At 45.5% G+C, this 20,629-nt stretch overlaps 1 pseudogene; it reads left to right on the top strand.

Annotated features, from left to right (window-relative positions):
• The first annotated feature begins 14,991 nt into the window (after nt 1–14,991).
• Nucleotides 14,992–15,785, top strand: LOC123407942 (annotated as a pseudogene).
• The last annotated feature ends 4,844 nt before the right edge of the window (nt 15,786–20,629 follow it).

Genomic DNA, 20,629 nt, shown 5'->3' with positions numbered 1-20,629 from the left:
AGGAGGGAGAGGTTGGGGAAGAACTCCAGCAGCACGACAACGTGGTGTCGATGGAGAGACGAGGTCTCCCGGCAAGGCTTCGCCAAGCACCGGCAGAGAGGAGGAGGAAGAAGGGCAGGGCTGCGCCGAGAGAGAGAGAGAGAAGTCTGTCTCCCAAGGGCCAAAACCCCTCTCTATTTATAGGAGGAGGGGGAGGGGGTGCGCCACCCCTAGGGTTCCCTCTAGGTGGTGCGGCAGCCACCAGATGGGAGGGGGTGGCGGCCAGGGCAGGGAAAAGGGGGGGGGGCGCCCTAGGTGGGCCTTGGGCCTCCCCTGCGCCTAGGGTTCCCCCTTTCTCCCTTCTCTTGTGCACATGGGCTGGGTGGGGGGCGCACCAGCCCACCTAGGGGCTGGTTCCCTTCCCCACTTAGCCCATCTAGCCTCCCGGGGTCGTTGCCCCCCTTCGGTGGACCCCCGGGGCCACCTCCGGTGGTCCCAGTGGTCCCGGTACGTTATCGATGACGCCCGAAACACTTCCGGTGTCCGAAACCATCCGTCCGGTATATCAATCTTTACCTCCGGACCATTCACCAGCTCCTCGTGATGTCCGGGATCTCATCCGAGACTCCGAACAACTTTCAGTAACCTCGTATAACAATTCCCTATAACCCTAGCGTCATCGAACCTTAAGTGTGTAGACCCTACGGGTTCGGGAGACATGCAGACATGACTGAGACACCTCTCCGGCCAATAACCATCAGCGGGGTCTGGATACCCATGGTGGCTCCCTCTTGCTCCACGATGATCTCATCGGATGAACCACGATGTCAAGGATTCAATCAATCCCGTATACGGTTCCCTTTGTTTGTCGGTATAGAACTTGCCCGAGATTTGATCGTCGGCATACCTATACCTTGTTCAGTCTCGTTACCGGTAAGTCTCTTTACTCGTTCCATAGCACGTCATCGTGTGACTAACTCCTTAGTCACATTGAGCTCATGATGATGTTCTACCGAGTGGGCCCAAAGATACCTCTCCGTCACACGGAGTGACAAATCCTGATCTCGATTCGTACCAACCCAACAGACACTTTCAGAGATACCCGTGGTGGACCTTTATAGTCACCCAGTTACGTTGTGACGTTTGATACACCCAAAGCACTCCTACGGTATTCGGGAGTTGCACAATATCATGGTCGAAGGAAAAGACACTTGACATTAGAAAAGCTTTAGCATACGAACAATACGATCTAGTGCTATGCTTAGGATTGGGTCTTGTCCATCACATCATTTTCCTAATGATGTGACCCCGTTATCAATGACATCCAATGCCCATGATCAGGAAACCATGATCATCTATTGACTAACGAGCTAGCCAACTAGAGGCTTGCTAGGGACACATTGTGATCTATTTATTCACACATGTATTACTGTTTCGTGTTAATACAATTATAGCATGAACAATAGACTATTATCTTGAACAAGGAAATATGATAATAACCATTTTATTATTGCCTCTAGGGCATATTTCCAGTCTCCCACTTGCACTCGAGTCAATAATCTAGTTACATTGTGATGTATCGAACACCCATAGCATTATGGTGTTGATCATGTTTTGCTCGTGGAAGAGGTTTAGTCAACGAGTCTGCAATATTCAGATCCGTGTATACTTTACAAATATCTATTACCCCACTCTGGACATGGTCCTGGATGGAGTTGTAGCGGCGTTTGATGTGCTTCGTCTTCCGATGAAACCTGAGCTCCTTGGCTATGGCAATGGCCCCAGTGTTATCACAGAAGAGTGTCATTGGACCCGACGCGCTTGGAACCACTCCAAGGTCGGTGATGAGCTCCTTCATCCAAATTCTTTCATGAGCCGCTTCTGAAGCAGCTATGTACTCCGCTTCACATGTAGATGCTGCCACGACTTCTTGCTTGCTGCTGCACTAGCTCACTGCCCCACCATTCAAAACATATACGTATCCGGTCTGTGACTTAGAGTCATCCGGATCTGTGTTGAAGTTGGTGTCGGCGTAACCCTTTACGACGAGCTCTTCGTCACCTCCATAAACGAGAAACATTTCCTTAGTCCATTTCAGGTACTTAAGGATATTCTTGACCGCTGTCCAGTGTTCCATACCGGGATCACTTTGGTACCTTCCTACCAAACTTATGGCAATGTTTATATCAGGTCTGGTACACAACATGGCATACATAAGAGAGCCCACGATTGAAGCGTAGGGAACATAACTCATCTTCTCTCTATCTGTTGCCATGGTCGGCGACTGAGTCTTACTCAATCTAATACCTTGCAAAACTGGCAAGAACCCTTTATTTGAGTTTTCCATATTGAACTTCTTCAATATCTTGTCAAGGTATGTACTTTGCGAAAGACCTATGAGGCGTCTTGTTCTATCTCTATAGATCTTGATGCCTAATATGTATGCAGCTTCTCCAAGGTCCTTCATTGAAAAACTCTTGTTCAAATAGGCCTTTATGCTCTCCAACATCTCTATATTATTCCCCATCAATAATATGTCATCCACATACAGTATGAGCAAAGCTACAGAGCTCCCACTCACTTTCTTGTACAGACAGGCTTTTCCGTAAACCTGTATGAACCCAAACTCTTTAATCACCTCATTAAAGCGAATGTTCCAACTCCGAGATGCTTGCACCAGCCCATAGATGGAGCGCTGGAGCTTGCACACTTTGTTAGCACCCTTAGGGTCGACAAAACCTTCTGGTTGCATCATATACAACTCTTCCTTAAGGTTCCCGTTAAGGAACGCTGTTTTGACGTCCATTTGCCAAATTTCATAATCATAAAAGGCGGCAATTGCTAGCATGATTCGGACTGATTTCAGCTTCGCTACGGGAGAGTAAGTCTCTTCGTAGTCAACTCCTTGAATTTGTCGAAAACCCTTTGAGACAAGTCAAGCTTTATAAACGGTTACATTATCGTTTGCATCAGTCTTCTTCTTGAAGATCCATTTATTTTCTATGGTTCGCTGGTCATCGGGCAAGTCCACCAAAGTCTATACTTTGTTCTCATATATGGATCCTATCTCGGATTTCATAGCTTCAAGCCATTTGTTAGAATCCGGGCCCGCCATCGCTTCTTCATAGTTCGAAGGTTCACCGTTGTCTAACAACATGATTTCCATCACAGGGTTGTCGTACCACTCTGGTGCGGAGCGTGCCCTTGTGGACCTTCTTGCTTCAGTAGTAACTTGATCCGATGCTTCATCATCATCATCATTAACTTCCTCTTCAGTTGGTGTAGGCGCCACAGGAACAACTTCCCGCGCTGCGCTACTATCCTGTTCGAGAGGGGGTGTTATTACCTCATCAAGTTCTACCTTCCTCCCACTTACTTCTTTCGAGAGAAACTCTTTCTCTAGAAAGGATCCGTTCTTGGTAACAAAGGTTTTACCTTCGGATCTAAGATAGAAGGTATACCCAATAATTTCCTTAGGGTATCCTATGAATACACATTTCTCCGCTTTGGGTTCGAGCTTTTTTGGTTGAAGTTTCTTCACATAAGCATCGCAACCCCAAACTTTAAGAAACGACAACTTAGGTTTCTTGCCAAACCATAGTTCATACGGTGTCGTCTCAACGGATTTAGACGGTGCCCTATTTAAAGTGAATGCTGCAGTTTCTAATGCGTATCCCCAAAATGATAGCGGTAAGTCGGTAAGAGACATCATAGATCGTACCATATCTAATAAAGTGTGATTGCGACGTTCATACACTCCGTTGCATTGCGGTGTGCCAGGCGGCGTCAGTTGTGAAACGATTCCACCCTTCCTTAGGTGTGTGCCAAACTCGTGACTCAAATATTCTCCTCCACGATCAGATTGTAGACACTTAATTTTTCTGTCACGTTGATTCTCGACCTCACTCTGAAATTCCTTGAACTTTCAAATGTCTCAGATTTGTGCTTCATCAAGTAGATATACCCATACCTACCCAAATCATTGGTGAGAGTGAGAACATAATGATAGCCACCGCGAGCTTCAACGTTCATTGGACCACACACATCAGTATGTATTATTTCCAATAAGTCGGTTGCTCTCTCCATTATTCCTGAGAATGGAGTCTTAGCCATCTTGCCCATGAGGCACGGTTCGCATGTGTCAAATGATTCAAAGTCAAGAGACTCTAATAGTACATCAGTATGGAGCTTCTTCATGCGCTTAACGCCGATATGACCAAGGCGGCAGTGCCACAAGTATGTGGGACTATCATTATGAACTTTACATCTTTTGGTACTCACACTATGAATATGTGTAACATCACGATCGAGATTCATCAAGAATAAACCATTCACCAGCGCAGCATGACCATAAAACATATCACTCGTATAAATAGAACAACCATTATTCTCTGACTTAAATGAGTAGCCGTCTCGCATTAAGCAAGATCCTGATACAATGTTCATGCTTAAAGCTGGTACTAAATAACAATTATTAAGGTTTAAAACTAATCCCGACGGAAGATGTAGAGGTAGCGTGCCGACGGCGATCACATCGACCTTGGAACCATTCCCGACGCGCATCGACACCTCGTTCTTGGCCAGTCTCCGCTTATTGCGGAGTTCCTGTTTCGAGTTGCAAATGTGAGCAACATCACCGGTATCAAATACCCAGGAGCTACTACAAGCGCTGGTAAGGTACACATCAATAACATGTATATCACATATACCTTTAACGTTGCCGGCCTTCTTGTCCGCTAAGTATTTGGGGCAGTTCCGCTTCCAGTGACCCTTTCCCTTGCAATAGAAGCACTCAGTCTCAGGCTTGGGTCCATTCTTTTTCTTCTTCCCAGCATCTGGCTTACCGGGCGCGGCAACAGCTTTGCCGTCTTTCTTGAAGTACTTCTTACCCTTGCCCTTCTTGAAACTAGTGGTCTTGTTGACCATCAACACTTGATGCTCTTTCTTGATTTCTACTTCTGCAGACTTGAGCATCGAGTACAACTCGGGAATGGTCTTCTCCATCCCTTGCATGTTGTAGTTAAGCACAAAACCTTTATAGCTTGGTGGGAGAGACTGGAGGATTCTGTTAATTATAGCATCATCCGGAAGTTCGACTCCAAGTGAAGTCAGACGACCGTGTAACCCAGGCATTTTGAGTATGTGCTCACTGACAGAACTGTTCTCCTCCATCTTACAGCTAAAGAACTTGTCGGAGACTTCATATCTCTCGACACGGGCATGAGCTTGAAAAACTAGCTTCAGCTCTTGGAACATCTCATATGCACCGTGTTGCTCAAAACGCCTTTGAAGCCCCGTTTCTAAACTGTATAACATGCCACACCTAACCAGAGAGTAGTCACCACTCCGCGTTTGCCAGATGTTCAGGATGTCCTGGGCTGCTGCGGGAGCGGGAGGGTCACCTAGCGGTGCATCAAGGACATAAGCCTTTTTAGCTGCTTCAAGGATGAGCTTCAAGTTGCGAACCCAGTCCGCATAGTTGCTACCATCATCTTTCAGCTTGTTTTTCTCTAGGAATGCGTTGAAATTGAGGTTGACGTTGGCCATCTACAATATTTATAAAGACAAACCTTTTTTAGACTAAGTTCATGACAATTAAGTTTATTTAATCATATTAAGTATGAACTCCCACTTAAATCGACATCCCTCTAGTCATCTAAGTGATACATGATCCATGTTGACTAACCGTGTCCGATCATCACGTGAGACGGACTAGTCACCATGGTGAGCAACTTCATGCTGATCGTATTCAACCATACGACTCATGTTTGACCTTTAGGTCTCTTGTATTCGAGATCATGTCTGTACATGCTAAGCTCGTCAAGTCAACCTAGGTGTTTCGCGTGTGTAAATCTGGCTTACACCCGTTGTATGCGAACGTTAGAATCTATCACACCCGATCATCACGTGGTGCTTCGAGACAACAAACCTTCGCAACGGTGCACACTTAGGGGAACACGTTCTCGAAATTTTAAGAGGGGTCATCTTATTATGCTACCGTCGTTCTAAGCAATAAGATGAAAAACATGATAAACATCACAATGCAATCTTGTAGTGACATGATATGGCCATTATCATATTTGCCCTTTCGATCTCCATCTTCAGGCATCACATGATCATCATCGTCACTGGCGTGACACCATGATCTCCATCATCGTGTCTCCGTGAAGTCATCACGCCAACTACTACTATCACTACTACTATAGCTAACCGTTAGCAATGAAGTAAAAGTAGTAAGCACATGGCGTTGCATCTCATACAATAAATTAAGACAACTCCTATGGCTCCTGCCGGTTGTCATACTCATCGACATGCAAGTAGTGAAACCTATTACAATAACATGATCATCTCATACATCATACATGCAACATCACAACTTTGGCCATATCACATCACATGCCAAACCCTGCAAAAACAAGTTAGGCGTCCTCTAATTGTTGTTGCAAGTTTTACGTGGCTGATTTGGGTTTCTAGCAAGAACACCTTCTTACCTACGTGACAACCACAACGATGATATGCCAAAGCTATTTACCCTTCATAAGGACCCTTTTCATCAAATCTAATCCGACTAGAGTAGGAGAAACAGACACCCGCTAGCCACCTTTATGCACGGTGTGCATGTCTGTCGGTGGAACCAGTCTCACGTAAGCGTACGTGTAAAGTCGGTCCGGGCCGCTTCATCCCATAATACCGCCGGAAAATAATAAGACTAGTAGCGGCAAGCAAATTTACAAATCATCGCCCACAACTTTTGTGTTCTACTCATGCATAGAATCTACGCATAGAAAACCTGGCTCGGATGCCACTGTTGGGTTACGTAGCATAAATTCAAAAATTTTCCTACGCATATTCAGATCTTCCTATGGAGAAACCAGCAACGAGGGAGGGGTGAGTGCATCTTCATACCTTTGAAGATAGCTAAGCGGAAGTGTTGCTAGAACGCGGTTGATGGAGTCGTACTCGCAGCGATTCAGATCGCGGTGTGATTCCGATCTAGTGGCGAACTACGGCACCTCCGAGTTCAACACACGTGTAGCCCAGTGACGTCTCACGCACCTTGATCCAGCAAGGAGGAGGGAGAGGTTGGGGAAGAACTCCAGCAGCAAGACGGCGTGGTGTCGATGGAGAGACGAGGTCTCCCGGCAAGGCTTCGCCAAGCACCGGCAGAGAGGAGGAGGAAGAAGGGCAGGGCTACGCCGAGAAAGAGAGAGAGAGAGAGAAGTCTGTCTCCCAAGGGCCAAAACCCCTCTCTATTTATAGGAGGAGGGGGAGGGGGTGCGCCACCCCTAGGGTTCCCCCTAGGTGGTACGGCAGTCACCAGATGGGAGGGGGCGGCGGCCAGGGCAGGGAAAAGGGGGCGGGGGTGCCCTAGGTGGGCCTTGGGCCTCCCCTGCGCCTAGGGTTCCCCCTTTCTCCCTTCTCTGGTGCACATGGGCTGGGTGGGGGGCGCACCAGCCCACCTAGGGGCTGGTTCCCTTCCCCACTTAGCCCATCTAGCCTCCCGGGGTCGTTGCCCCCCTTTGGTGGACCCCCGGGGCCACCTCCGGTGGTCCCGGTGGTCCCCATACGTTACCGGTGACGCCCCAAACACTTCCGGTGTCCGAAACCATCTGTCCTATATATCAATCTTTACCTTCGGACCATTCCGGAGCTCCTCGTGATGTCCAGGATCTCATCCGGGACTCCGAACAACTTTCGGTAACCTCGTATAACAATTCCCTATAACCCTAGCGTCATTGAACCTTAAGTGTGTAGACCCTACGGGTTCGGGAGACAGGCACACATGACCGAGACACCTCTCTGGCCAATAACCATCAGCGGGGTCTGGATACCCATGGTGGCTCCCACTTGCTCCACGATGATCTCATCGGATGAACCACGATGTCAAGGATTCAATCCATTTCGTATACGATTCCCTTTGTTTGTCGGTATAGAACTTGCCCGAGATTCGATCGTCGGTATACTTATACCTTGTTCAATCTCGTTACCGGTAAGTCTCTTTACTCGTTCCGTAGCACGTCATCGTGTGACTAACTCCTTAGTCACATTGAGCTCATGATGATGTTCTACCGAGTGGGCCCAGAGATACCTCTCCGTCACACGGAGTGACAAATCCCTATCTCGATTCGTACCAACCCAACAGACACTTTCAAAGATACCCGTAGTGCACCTTTATAGTCACCCAGTTACGTTGTGACGTTTGATACACCCAACGCACTCCTACGGTATCCGGGAGTTGCACAATCTCACGGTCGAAGGAAAAGACACTTGACATTAGAAACATTAGAAAAGCTTTAGCATACAAACAATACGATCTAGTGCTATGCTTAGGATTGGGACTTGTCCATCACAACATTCTTCCAATGATGTGATACCGTTATCAATGACATCCAATGCCCATGATGAGGAAACCATGATCATCTATTGACTAACGAGCTAGCCAACTAGAGGCTTGCTAGGACACATTGTGATCTATTTATTCACACATGTATTACTGTTTCCTGTTAATACAATTATAGCATGAACAATAGACTGTTATCATGAACAAGAAAATATGATAATAACCATTTGATTATTGCCTCTAGGGCATATTTCCAACACGAGTCCCATGCGGATTGATGGAGATGTAGCTAAGCCTAGCACCTAATCTCAACCGTCCATGCACAAAGCTCGACCCTCCGGAAGGGTGCGGGGTTATGCGGGGTTTTGAGAGGTTTTGAGGGGTTTTGAGAAGGTTTATCTCATTAGGGTTAAGCATAACTAATTTAAAAAAATCAAAAAAATATAAAACTTCCCACATAGTCTTCTTATCTTCTTATGTCATATAGTAACCAGCAAACAATATAAATATGGTTTACATGTATTTTTATGAAAAAGGCTTAAAACAAGTGAGATAGCTCAAACACTTTCAAATGAGGAGAACTAATTGAAAAAATTAGTAAAAAAATGCGCACATAGTCTTTTTATGTTGTATAGTAAAGAGAAAAAAATGGTTTACATACATTTGCATTAAAAATTCTTCACTCAATTGTCATTCCTTGAACAATGTAGTATGGATTTTAAAGAAGAAAGTAAGTGGGTTTTTAAAAATGAAAAGTATCGAAACCTCATCAAAGCTTCATTTTGGAGTTTCTAAGAAAGATCAAACTTACTTTCTCATTTTCATGTTTTAAACCTGTTTTATATATGATTTTCTATTAAACCAATTTTTTTCGAAAATAAAATAAAATAATGTAAGATTAATTCAATAAATAGTGAGACTTCATATTTACACTATATAGGAAGAACAGATGTGTAGAGAATTTATTTGGCTGATTTAGACAAGGTGCAAAAAAAACTTGCTTAGAAATGAGGCCGTTTACCCCTTGTCGAAACTTGCTAACAAACATATTTGAGTTGAGGGAGTTGAGATAGCATTGAAACATCAATACCTCAGTCCTAATTTGAATTTAAGAATTTTTTTTAATTTTGCTTCAAGATTGAAAGTTGAGTTTTAAAACAATGACCAAACAAGTTCAGATAGAAATATGGGGATACATAGTGCGTACCAGCACATACCAAGTTACAAATATTATTACATGACACAAATTTCAAACAGTGCTCAGTTCTACCTCTTCTTACCAAGTCATGTGCCCTTCTTCGCCTTGACATTTCTTGTTTTTGGTTCTACTACACACACAAGTTCACTGATCATCTTGGTTTTCTTCACAGGTGTCAACATCATGTCAACACACACAACTGAATCAATTTTTTCAGTTTCAACTTTGAGAAGTGTGTGTCTGAATGTTGACAGTAGTTTTAGTTTATTTTGAGTTTCTCGAGTCTGCATGTCGACACGCTCAAGTTCATTTTCTTCGGTGTGCACCTGGACATGTGTTTCTTCAGTTTGAAATTCGACTGCACCAGGATTTTCTTCAGTCCGCACCTTGACACGCTCAGGTTCAGTTTGCAAAACATCTAAAAGAGGTTTAGTTTTGGCAGGCACACTTCTCTTCTTTCTGCGGCCATTGACTCTTGCTTTTTTTGTTGGCCAGTACTCTTCAACAACAAGGAGTTGACTTGCACGCTTCCTCATGGCCATTGGAAAAAACATGTCATGGATATAGTAATTGGAAAAAAGCACCAAATCAAAACACACACAAATAAACAAGATCATACTTTGGCTTTTCAGGAGTGTAACGACATTTGATAGATCCCACTCTGTGCCCAAGTACCTGGCACAACTTGCATCTATTTTTATTACCTTTTTTGGCCCTTTTCGGCTTTCCATCTTTCTTTCCTTTCTTACTACTCCCACATTTATCAAACCATGCGTCAAATCTACTCTATTTAGGCCTGCCCACGTTTTTTCGTCAAGGGAGGACACATGGAAACACCATAGGGTCAAAGCTTGTGTCGCCGCCTTCTAACGCCTCTTTTGAAACCTATGCATCATCTTGCGATTATATAAGACAAAAACACAATCATTCAACCTTTTCCAGTGCAGCTTGTTCCTTTTCTTCGTATGGATCTACAAACAGCGAAAGAAAATGAGTAAATGGGTTGCTGGAAGTACCATTGGAAAGCACAAAGATATTACTTTACTCACAAATTCAAAGGCGCTCCAGTTCCTCTCACACCCGGATTATGATGCACAAAGGTTGACAATGTGTTTTGCAAATCTTTGTATCTCAATGGCCGACAACCATATGAACACCTCCAATCAACTAACCCGATAAAAGGAAACAGTCAAAAACATATGAATTTATGAAGATTAATATGTTGAAATCAACATGCTGCAATTAACAACTTACGATGCCCCTTTTTCTCAATATTTTCAATTGCCAACCAAATAGAAAATACTCCTCGATGGTTCTCGTAGAGCACAACCTGTTGACCGATCTTGCTTCGAATATTGGCATCAAGCACCATTTTTGCAAGCACATCATTAAAACAGCTCCTTAGCTCCCAACTAAGGCAACCAGTCGTCTTTACAACAGGGAAAAAATCTTGGCTTGAAAAAAGAGGAGATCCATACAATGGATGATCCATTTGAGTCTCCCAACGGTTCTCAACAATGCCCAAGATCTTCTTGAGAAAATCTTGCTTATTTTGGCTGTGGAAGCTTTGAGTGATCCTCTTGAGCAAAGCATTACGATAACCAATCGCATCTCCTCCGCAGCGAACAAGATGCTCCTTGTGCCTCTTGATTAATTACTCAAGTAGTTATCTTGCGACAAAGATTAGGCACAACAGATTCCCGATTAGGAGGACTAAGTCAATACCCATACTTCCATCCCAGATCATTTGACCGCCGTGGCTTCCTTGTTGGATCTTACATTGGATCGTAGACAGCCTCATCCCCATCAGCCCCTTCATTTGCAGCCATGGTGCTACACTTGTAGTGCGTGCAACAAAACCAAGTACTCTTACACAACCATTACTAATAGTACTAACTAGAAAGATGAACCTATACAACCATTAAATAATCAACCCTAGTTACTAACATTACTAACTAGGGCAGTTTGCTTGCTTTGCATATGTGAATCGTCATGTTTGCATTGGGAGGGGGAATCTTGCTCGCTTTCTTGAAGAAATAATCGTTGAGCGATGCAGTTGTACGTGTATACATGCGTTTTCCCAAATGGCCTGATCATGCATCCTGATGGTACGTGATCGCTTCCTATGTGTTCTACTAACACTAATTTCATATGTGAAAATGCCCAAAATTTCAGTGGCACTTCTGACATTTGTCTTATATCTATCAGTCTGTCGTGTAAAATACTAAAATGTTGTAAATCTGAGCTCTATTTTGTTTCACAATTGTTTTTCTTCCATATTAATCCGCCCTAACGTTTGTTGGTAGAATAATTTGGTGGAGCGCCATTGTCAACCATTTGACCAAGGACCCACTCTACCTTGTCATGTTTTGACGATCTTGTGATTTGTTGTTAAAGAATGATAGGATTGAGGTTGCATTTGGTCTGATACATAGTGCCAAAGCTACCTTACTTAACCTCACTAGAGCTTCTAGTGTTAATTGCTAAGTCAGGTAGCTACCATTTTAATCATGTTTACATAAGTGGGTTTGGACAGGAACTGGTACGAGTTGTTGTATATTTAAGTTCATCGCTGCGTTTGTACTTCTTCTTTTCTTGTCTTTGTTGTGATATCACGGCTTGGTTCAGTCAAACATGGCCTAAAAGTCTAAAAAATAGAAGTTGTGAATAAGAACATCCCTTTTTTACATTCAGCTTGGGTGACCGGTAAAATATTGGAAACAGACAGAGATACCCAGTGTTCTAGACAATAGTTTTCTGATTGGGGTAGCATCCATGTTTAGAAGTCACATACACGAGAGTGATTAATATATGCAGAGATAACCAGAGTGTTGTGGAGATCACGACGTGAGTTGTAAGTTGCTTGGCGGACATGCAATTTCCTGACACTAAAATTGTTAACCTAGTTGAATGGGTTTTGACAGACACGTGTATATAGCAACAAACTATCACATTAACGGTGTTGACCACAAAAAACTACAACTTTATTTAATTAAAAAGAAACTACCACAAAATTGTTGGGTTGTTCCAAAAAAAGCCAAATGACCGAACGGTTAAAATTTAAACAAGGTTATGTCAAGTTAGACCCACTTATTGGGTTAACCGTTAGGTTGATCATTGACACGTTATGACAAATGGGCCCTACATATTTATAAAAAGCAATCAGGTCCCATAAAAAGAAAAGCAATCAGATCCCTGTACTTCAAAAAAAAAAAAACAATTGGATCCCTGTTCGGCTCCTTGCCGGCCCGACGCCGCGCTGCCAAGGGCCTTCGTTCGCGCCGCCCTGCCGCTCGCTAGAGGTCGGAGCTCCGCCCGCACCAGCAGCCGCCGCCGCTGGCCAGGGCCTACGCTCGCGTCGCCCTGTCGCTCGCCGGAGGCCGGAGCTGCGCCCGCGCCCGCGCCCGCAGCCACCATTGCTGGCCAGGGACTCCGCTCGCGCCGCCCTGCCGCATGCCGGAGGGCGGATCCACCTCCCCCGTCCCGCCGACAAGCACCATTGACCGACGTTGTTCAAGCAACCTGCAGAAAAAAAGGGTGGAGGAGAAGAAGATGATGTGTGGGCCCCACCGGTCATATCGGTCAACTAATTGTTTACTTAACGGTGTTGACTTTTTTGCTATGTGGACCTGATGAGTGGGCCCTCCGTGTCATAATCCGGATCAAGAAAATAATTGTTCGGTCACTTGGGTTTTTTGAAACAGCCCATCAATTTTGTGGTAGTTTTTTCAAAAATTGAAAAAATGGTAGTATTTTTTTGCTATATACTCCATAGACACAGACTAAATTTTTTCTTTATGATATGCCAACAGCAGTCTCAACATTTGCCACAGTGAGCAGAGTAGTGAATCCTAGCTACTATCCTACACAATCTTGGGTCCAAACTGTACAGTTTTTTGGATCCAAACTGCACTCCTTTATCTCTCTTTTTGCATATAGCGTCGATGGACTAATTTACGGGGAAGAGAATACAAACACTGATACATGACTGTGAGAGCTTGCACACTGGTAGCTTTCAGGACCCCTCAAGACAAGACCGCTCCTACAAGAAACGGCAGCAAAGATTCACAACAACAATAACTATGGAATGGATGGAACCTGGGAACCCTTGCGTAAAAAAAGAAGAAGCTGGGAACGCTCATATATGTCAAACTTGTCGAAGGCAGCAACAAGGCACGCAAGGCATACAGACACCTCTTTTCAGGTCCCTGTGAATAACATGGCACACTCCAGGTACCACCCAGCTGCCTTGAGGAAATATTATGACAGAAGAAAACCATTTGTTCCCTGAAAAAATTACTTATTTGAGTCAGCAGCAGACTCACAGATATTTTGGCATAATTGGCTTCAAGAAATTCCTTCAGGAAAAGCAATTTGTTTCTTCTTTTTACAAAAGTTGGTATATACTTACTCTTTTGCAGGATTGCAGGCAGCATTTACATGCTTCCACGGTCCAAGTTCAAGCTAGAGTTGCCTTGGCTATCGTCAACTTTACACATATATCAATATAGATCATGTAAAACAACATATGATGGAATTAAGGGCATGCAGATCAGGCCTATTCGAGTCAAATCAAAACCATGAACTTATCCCTTTAGAAATTGTCTCACAGGTTATTATTTTAACAGTTGGTAATTTCTCTGCAGCTCCAGCAATGTTGTTGCCGGTTGTACATGACAATTCCCATTGACCATGTTTCTTCAAAGTATAACTTACAAGCTCTTCATAGGTGTCAGTATCATGATGTCACGTATCAGTTTTTTCCACCTCTGAATGTTTTTAATGTTAATGTCAATGTTCCGCTTGTTAAACAACCATTGTTGATCCTCCAAAATGTCCATCTTTTCATCCCTCTCCGGTGAAAACAAGGTGGCAGATCGCATAGTCAAACATATTGCTGGTGAGTGTTAGAGTTGTGTCAAATATTGATGTACAAGTTGGGTTACATATGGACTTGGTGTTGTAGTTTGGATAGAATACATGTAGTGTCGTAGTTGAACACGTTGTACCCTTGGTCTCTTATATATGAGGAGGCACCCAACGTTGTAACCTATGACGACTAGATAGTGACAGGCTCGCAAGGGGGAGCCGGCGGCTTGTGCCCGCGCCCGGGTGGCCAGTGTTGCGGTATCTCGGGAAGGAGCGCCCGTAGTCATTGCTCCGGGGAGTAGGCGAGTTCGCCGAACCTCATTAACAAATCTCGGTGTCGTCATCATGCTGTGATTGCTTGTTCCTCGGTGGATCGACCGCGTACCTCGGATTTATTCTAACAGTGAGTAGCATATGTCACAACATTTTGCCTGCACTGCTTCTTAGTGTAACATTGGACTGTTTCTCTGCAGCTGCACAAATATGTCTCTTCCAAGTACTTTGTCAATTCCTCCCCTCCTCGTGCAAGGATTGTTTAAATAGGCATACTACCCCTCTTCCTTGAGAAGGTTGCAGGAAGCTATAGAAACCATTTAGCATGACAATGCCCAATACCAACAACATGTTGAGATTTTCCAGTATAGCTTCTGCAGTTGTTGTCGTCCTAGCCCTAGGCATAGAACCTGCAGTTGCTTGCAATTCACTTATCCAAACTTCAAAACTGTCAATAGGGATGATTTCACTTTCAGCCCAGGCTCAACAATTGCAGATGGTGCCTTGCAGATCACCCCAAATACTGGAGACATGCGCCACTGGTCTGGGAGAGTGGTTTATGCAAGGGAAACCCTCAAGTTGTGGAACAGAAACCGCACAGCACCCACCTCGTTCAGGACTGATTTCCTGCTCAACATCGTCCCCGGTCAGAATGGGGCCGGAGAAGGTATGGCATTCGTGCTCGCAAACAATCCATCGTTGCCCAGCAACAGCAGTGGCCAGTGGCTTGGCATATGCAACAACCGGACAGACGACACGAAGATGGAGCCAGTAGTAGCCGTCGAGTTCGACACGAGGAAGAGCTACGAGGGTGATCTTGACGACAACCATGTCGGCATCAACATCAACAGCATCAAATATATTCGGCAATACCCACTTAGTAATCTTTCCATCATCTTGTCAAGTGGGTATGATATATGGGCTAGTATTAGGTACCACGGCACATCGAAATTGTTTCAAGTATTTCTAGTCCAACATAGCATCATTGGGCGGTATGTCTACCAAGAAGATATCTACATTGATCTCTCATAGCTTCTGCAGGACAAGATATATCTGATATTTGCAGGTTTCACTGGAAACTTCACCCAACTGAACCAGATAAAGTCCTGAAACTTCACCAGTTAGATGAATAAGTCTACGTTTGGTTGGCCTTCTGGCGGCCATCAGCGGGAGATGGAGATGCCGGATGTTGGGTTGCTCTTCACGGAAGGGGCTCGACAACACACCGGCCAGTTTCTTCTCGATGACCTCCACTTCCCTCACGGGGAGATTAGTATTGTGGAAAGTTTGTATTGCGAGTGTTGAGTGTTGACTATGGTCTGCTTGTGAATTTGTATGTTACATTTCTGCTTGTTTTTCTAGCTGAATAATTTTATACATGTATCAAACTTTTTAATCACTTAAACAGGACCTACCAAATGTAGTGCTCGATGCTTGTGACAATTATTTAATTTGTTGTGCTCGATGTTTGGCCCCCATGTGTATATTTTCTGGCTCCGCCACTATTCTTGAAGAAATTAAGGGTTTGAGAAATATTAACTTCATGATTTATAGTTTGTAGCTCAATTATCGACCTGTGCGAATCTAGCTATGTGGCTCTCATCGGAAATGAGTGAAGCTTCTGATGGTGCCTGATGTCTGAAGCTTTTCAATACACTTCAATTCCTATATATTTCGTACACCTTGTTGCATTTGAGAGTTGTCTCAATGTTCAGGCCCCTTGCGTGTAAATGCTTTTATATTTGTTTACAGAGAAAATATTTCTTAATTCTACCACTGTTCTTGAACAAATACAGGGTTCAAGAAATACCAACTTGCTGCTAGGTTCTAACTTACCGACTTCTCGCTGGAAATGACCAGAAGTTGTTGACACCGAGCGTGCCAGCCGCTGCCGCACCACCACACCCTCTCGACACAATTTTACCTCTACTTCACCACTTTGGCCATGCCAACCCACCTGACGCTGTTCACACGCACAACCGGCTTCTCCCACCATCTTCATTCGACTAATCCGTGCTCGGAGTCATTTCAAGTACTACTAGTGGTTGGTGAGAGGAAGTTGTGTGTATCATATCTTCATCTTCAAAATTACAAAAAATCTTATGTCATGTGAACATCACATCCATCTTAAAAAAACTTTACTTGAAAAGAAAAAGGAAAAAGTTCCACTCTCATTTTGAAAAAAACTCTAAAAAAAATCAAAAACCTTTGTCACCGCGGCCAACCAGCTTGCGCCATGTGGCATAGCTGGTTGGCCACCATTCTAGCGATGCATAATGTGTTCGATGGGGACACAAATTTGAACTAGTGACTACCATCAAAGGATTTGTTCGGTATGCAAATGACAAGGTCAGAGGATGATAAGCAAGAAATTTACCATGTCACAATTCCTGTAGCTAGCATGCCAATTCCTACTCATATTAAAATTAAACAGTGGTGTGCAGACTTGGCAAGCTGAGCCTGGATTATATGCTTGTAAGAGGCGTGCGGGGCGAAAGCAGCATCATGCGTAGTATATTTGGTGTGTTCGCTCTAGCGGGTTGGCCAAAACAAATCGCGCACGCGAACCTCCAGCTGCCACTGACCACTCCGGCCGCGCCCGCCTTCGCCCCACCCCGTGCCTCCATCGGCGATGGATGGCTGTGTCGACATGCCCGCTACCCCTCCATACGCTCACGATCCATTGGCCGCTACCGCCGCCACCGCAAACCCTTGCGTGAGGTTGACCTCCGGTTTCGTCGGCGGCGGAGCACCGGCTCCAAGCACCGGTCTCGTGTGCGGCCTTTTCATGGCGCCCCGGACGAACCCTCAAGGTGGCTTCGTGCCACCGCCCCCCTCGAAGCCCCGGAGCTCATCAGTAAGTGACCGATGGCGGCGGCGGCGGCGACGGTGTTGGCGTTGTCGGTCCAAAAGGTATGGGAGCTACCATGGGAGGCTTCGTAGGCATAGGAGCTACCATGGTAGGCTTCGGAGGCATGTAAGCTACCATGGATGGCTTGGGCGGCATGGGAGCACCTACGGGCGGCATGGGTGGCATGGGCGGCATGGAGCACCTACGGGAGGCATTGGCGGCATGGGCGTCATGGGAAGCATGGGAGCGCCTACGGGAGGCATGGATGGCTTGGGAGCTACCATGGAAGGCATGAGTTTAGGGTCTCTCATGGGAGGCATGGAAGCACCTCGCGTTATGCCTCACATGCCTTGGCATGATGCCTCACATGCCTTTGGTGATAATGTGAACAATGTCCTAGGTTCCAATGACATTGAGGTGCTTGAAGAAGAGGAAAAAGAGAAGGAAGAACAGGAGCAAGAAGATGGAGCATGATTCTTGATATGTCATTCGTTTGTGTGACCTTATTTGTCATGAACTTTCTTGTGGTAGATGATTTTAAACTACGCCATGAATTTGAACTATTCTATATTGCTCAAATCATCATTTTACAAATTTTTAATGTTCAAGATCATGTTGTTTTTTGTCACAAATTGATATGTGATGTTTCATATGTGCCAAACGGCAGCTGACGTGTGCGCTGTATTGTACCACGCCTGCTGAAGTGCTGCAACGGTGCGCTAAATTCTGAAGCACCAGCAAAAGCTAACACACGTCCACGCGCGCTAAAACGATTTTTTCACGCCCCAATTTTTTCAGCGGGCCACGTTGTCGCGCATCTGTTAGAGATGCTTTGAGGGGGTGGTTGCCTCGCTGAATCTTCAGCCTATTGGAAATTCCAGTGCAAGGTTAGTCGCTTAACAAGCGATAAAATTTAGATGAAAAGATCAGTAAACCGCAGAGAACACAAATCAGTTGTCGAAGATGATGATAAAGACCTCCATGAGCCTGCGAAGACTACGTGGTCCTGGAGAAGTTGATCTGCGTCATAGCAAGCTGAGGAGATTTCGACGGAGTAGAAATTTCATGAGAAGTTTATCGTCGACGCTCCAGGGAGTGGCCTGGGCATGCGGCGACGATGATGCTGGCCATTGCACAACCTCTATAGAAGGAGGGTGTTGGGAACAGCGGGGATGCTGTTGGAAATATGCCCTAGAGACAATAATAAAATGGTTATTATCATATTTCCTTGTTCATGATAATCGTCTATTGTTCATGCTGTAATTGTATTAACGGGAAACAGTAATACATGTGTGAATAAATAGATCACAATATGTCCCTAGCAAGCCTCTAGTTGGCTAGCTCGTTAGTCAATAGATGATCATGGTTTCCTGATCATGGGCATTAGATGTCATTGATAACGGGATCACGTCATTGGGAGAATGATGTGATGGACAAGACCCAATCCTAAGCATAGCACTAGATCGTGTTGTTCGTATGCTAAAGCTTTTCTAATGTCAAGTATCTTTTCCTTCGACCGTGAGATTGTGCAACTCCCGGATACTGTAGGAGTGCTTTGGGTGTATCAAACGTCACAACGTAACTGGGTGACTATAAAGGTGCAATACGGGTATCTTTGAAAGTGTCTGTTGGGTTGGTACGAATCGAGATCGGGATTTGTCACTCCGTGTGACGGAGAGGTATCTCTGGGTCCACTCGGTAGAACATCATCATGAGCTCAATGTGACTAAGGATTTAGTCGCACGATGACGTGCTACGAAACGAGTAAAGAGACTTACCGGTAACGAGATTGAACAAGGTATAGGTATACCGACGATCGAATCTCGGGCAAGTTCTATACCGACAGACAAAGGGAATCGTATACGGGATTGATTGAATCCTTGACATCGTGGTTCATCCGATGAGATCATCGTGGAGCAAGTGGGAGCCACCATGGGTATCCATACCCCGCTGATGGTTATTGGCCGGAGAGGTGTCTCGGTCATGTCTGCCTGTCTCCCAAACCCGTAGGGCCTACACACTTAAGGTTCGATGACGCTAGGGTTATAGGGAATTGTTATACGAGGTTACTGAAAGTTGGTTGGAGTCCCGGATGAGATCCCGGATGTCACGAGGAGCTCCGAACTGGTCCGGAGGTAAAGATTGATATATAGGATGGATGGGTTTGGACGCCGGAAGTGTTTCGGACGTCACCGGTAATGTACCGGGACCACCGGAGGTGGCCCCGGGGGTCCACCGAAGGGGGGCAACGACCCCAAGAGGCTAGATGGGCCAAGTGCGGGAGGGAACCAGCCCATAGGTGGGCTGGTGCGCCTCCCACACCCAGCCCAATGCGCAAGTGGTGGGGAGAGGGGACAACCCTAGGCGCAGGTGGGCCTTAGGCCCACCAGGTGGTGCGCCACCCCCCTTTCCCATCTGGTGGCTGTTGCACCACCTAGGGGGAACCCTAGGGGTGGCGCACCCCCTCCCCCTCCTCCTATAAATAGAGAGGGGTTTTGGCCCTTGGGAGATAGACTTCTCCCTCTCCCTCGGCGCAGCCGTGCCCTTCTTTCTCCTCCTCTCCGCCGGTGTTTGGCGAAGCCCTGCCGGGAGACCTCGTCTCTCCATCGACACCACGCCATGGTGCTGCTGGAGTTCTTCCCCAACCTCTTCCTCCTCCTTGCTGGATCAAGGTGCAGGAGACATCGCCGGGCTGCACGTGTGTTGAACGCGGAGGTGTCGTAGTTCGGCACTAGATTAGAATCACACCGCGATCTGAATCGCTGCGAGTACGACTCCATCAACCGCGTTCTAGTAACGCTTCCGCTTAGCGTTCTTCAAAGGTATGAAGATGCTCTTACCACTCTCTCGTTGCTGGTCTCTCCATAGGAAGATCTGAATATGGCGTAGGAAAATTTTGAATTAATGCTACGTTACCCAACAGTGGTATCACAGCGAGGTTTTCTATGCGTAGATTCTATGCACGAGTAGAACACAAAAGTTATGGGTGATGATTTTTCAATTTGCTTGCCGCTACTAGTATTATTCTTTTCCAGCGGTATTGTGTGATGAAGCGGCCCGGACCGACTTTACACATACGCTTACGTGAGACTGGTTCCACCGACAGAGATGCACACCG

Source organism: Hordeum vulgare, chromosome 7H (assembly GCF_904849725.1).
Source record: "Hordeum vulgare subsp. vulgare chromosome 7H, MorexV3_pseudomolecules_assembly, whole genome shotgun sequence".
Lineage (NCBI taxonomy): Eukaryota > Viridiplantae > Streptophyta > Magnoliopsida > Poales > Poaceae > Hordeum > Hordeum vulgare.
The sequence above is the reverse complement of the archived record's forward strand: the minus strand, read 5'-3'. Positions and strand labels throughout refer to the sequence as shown.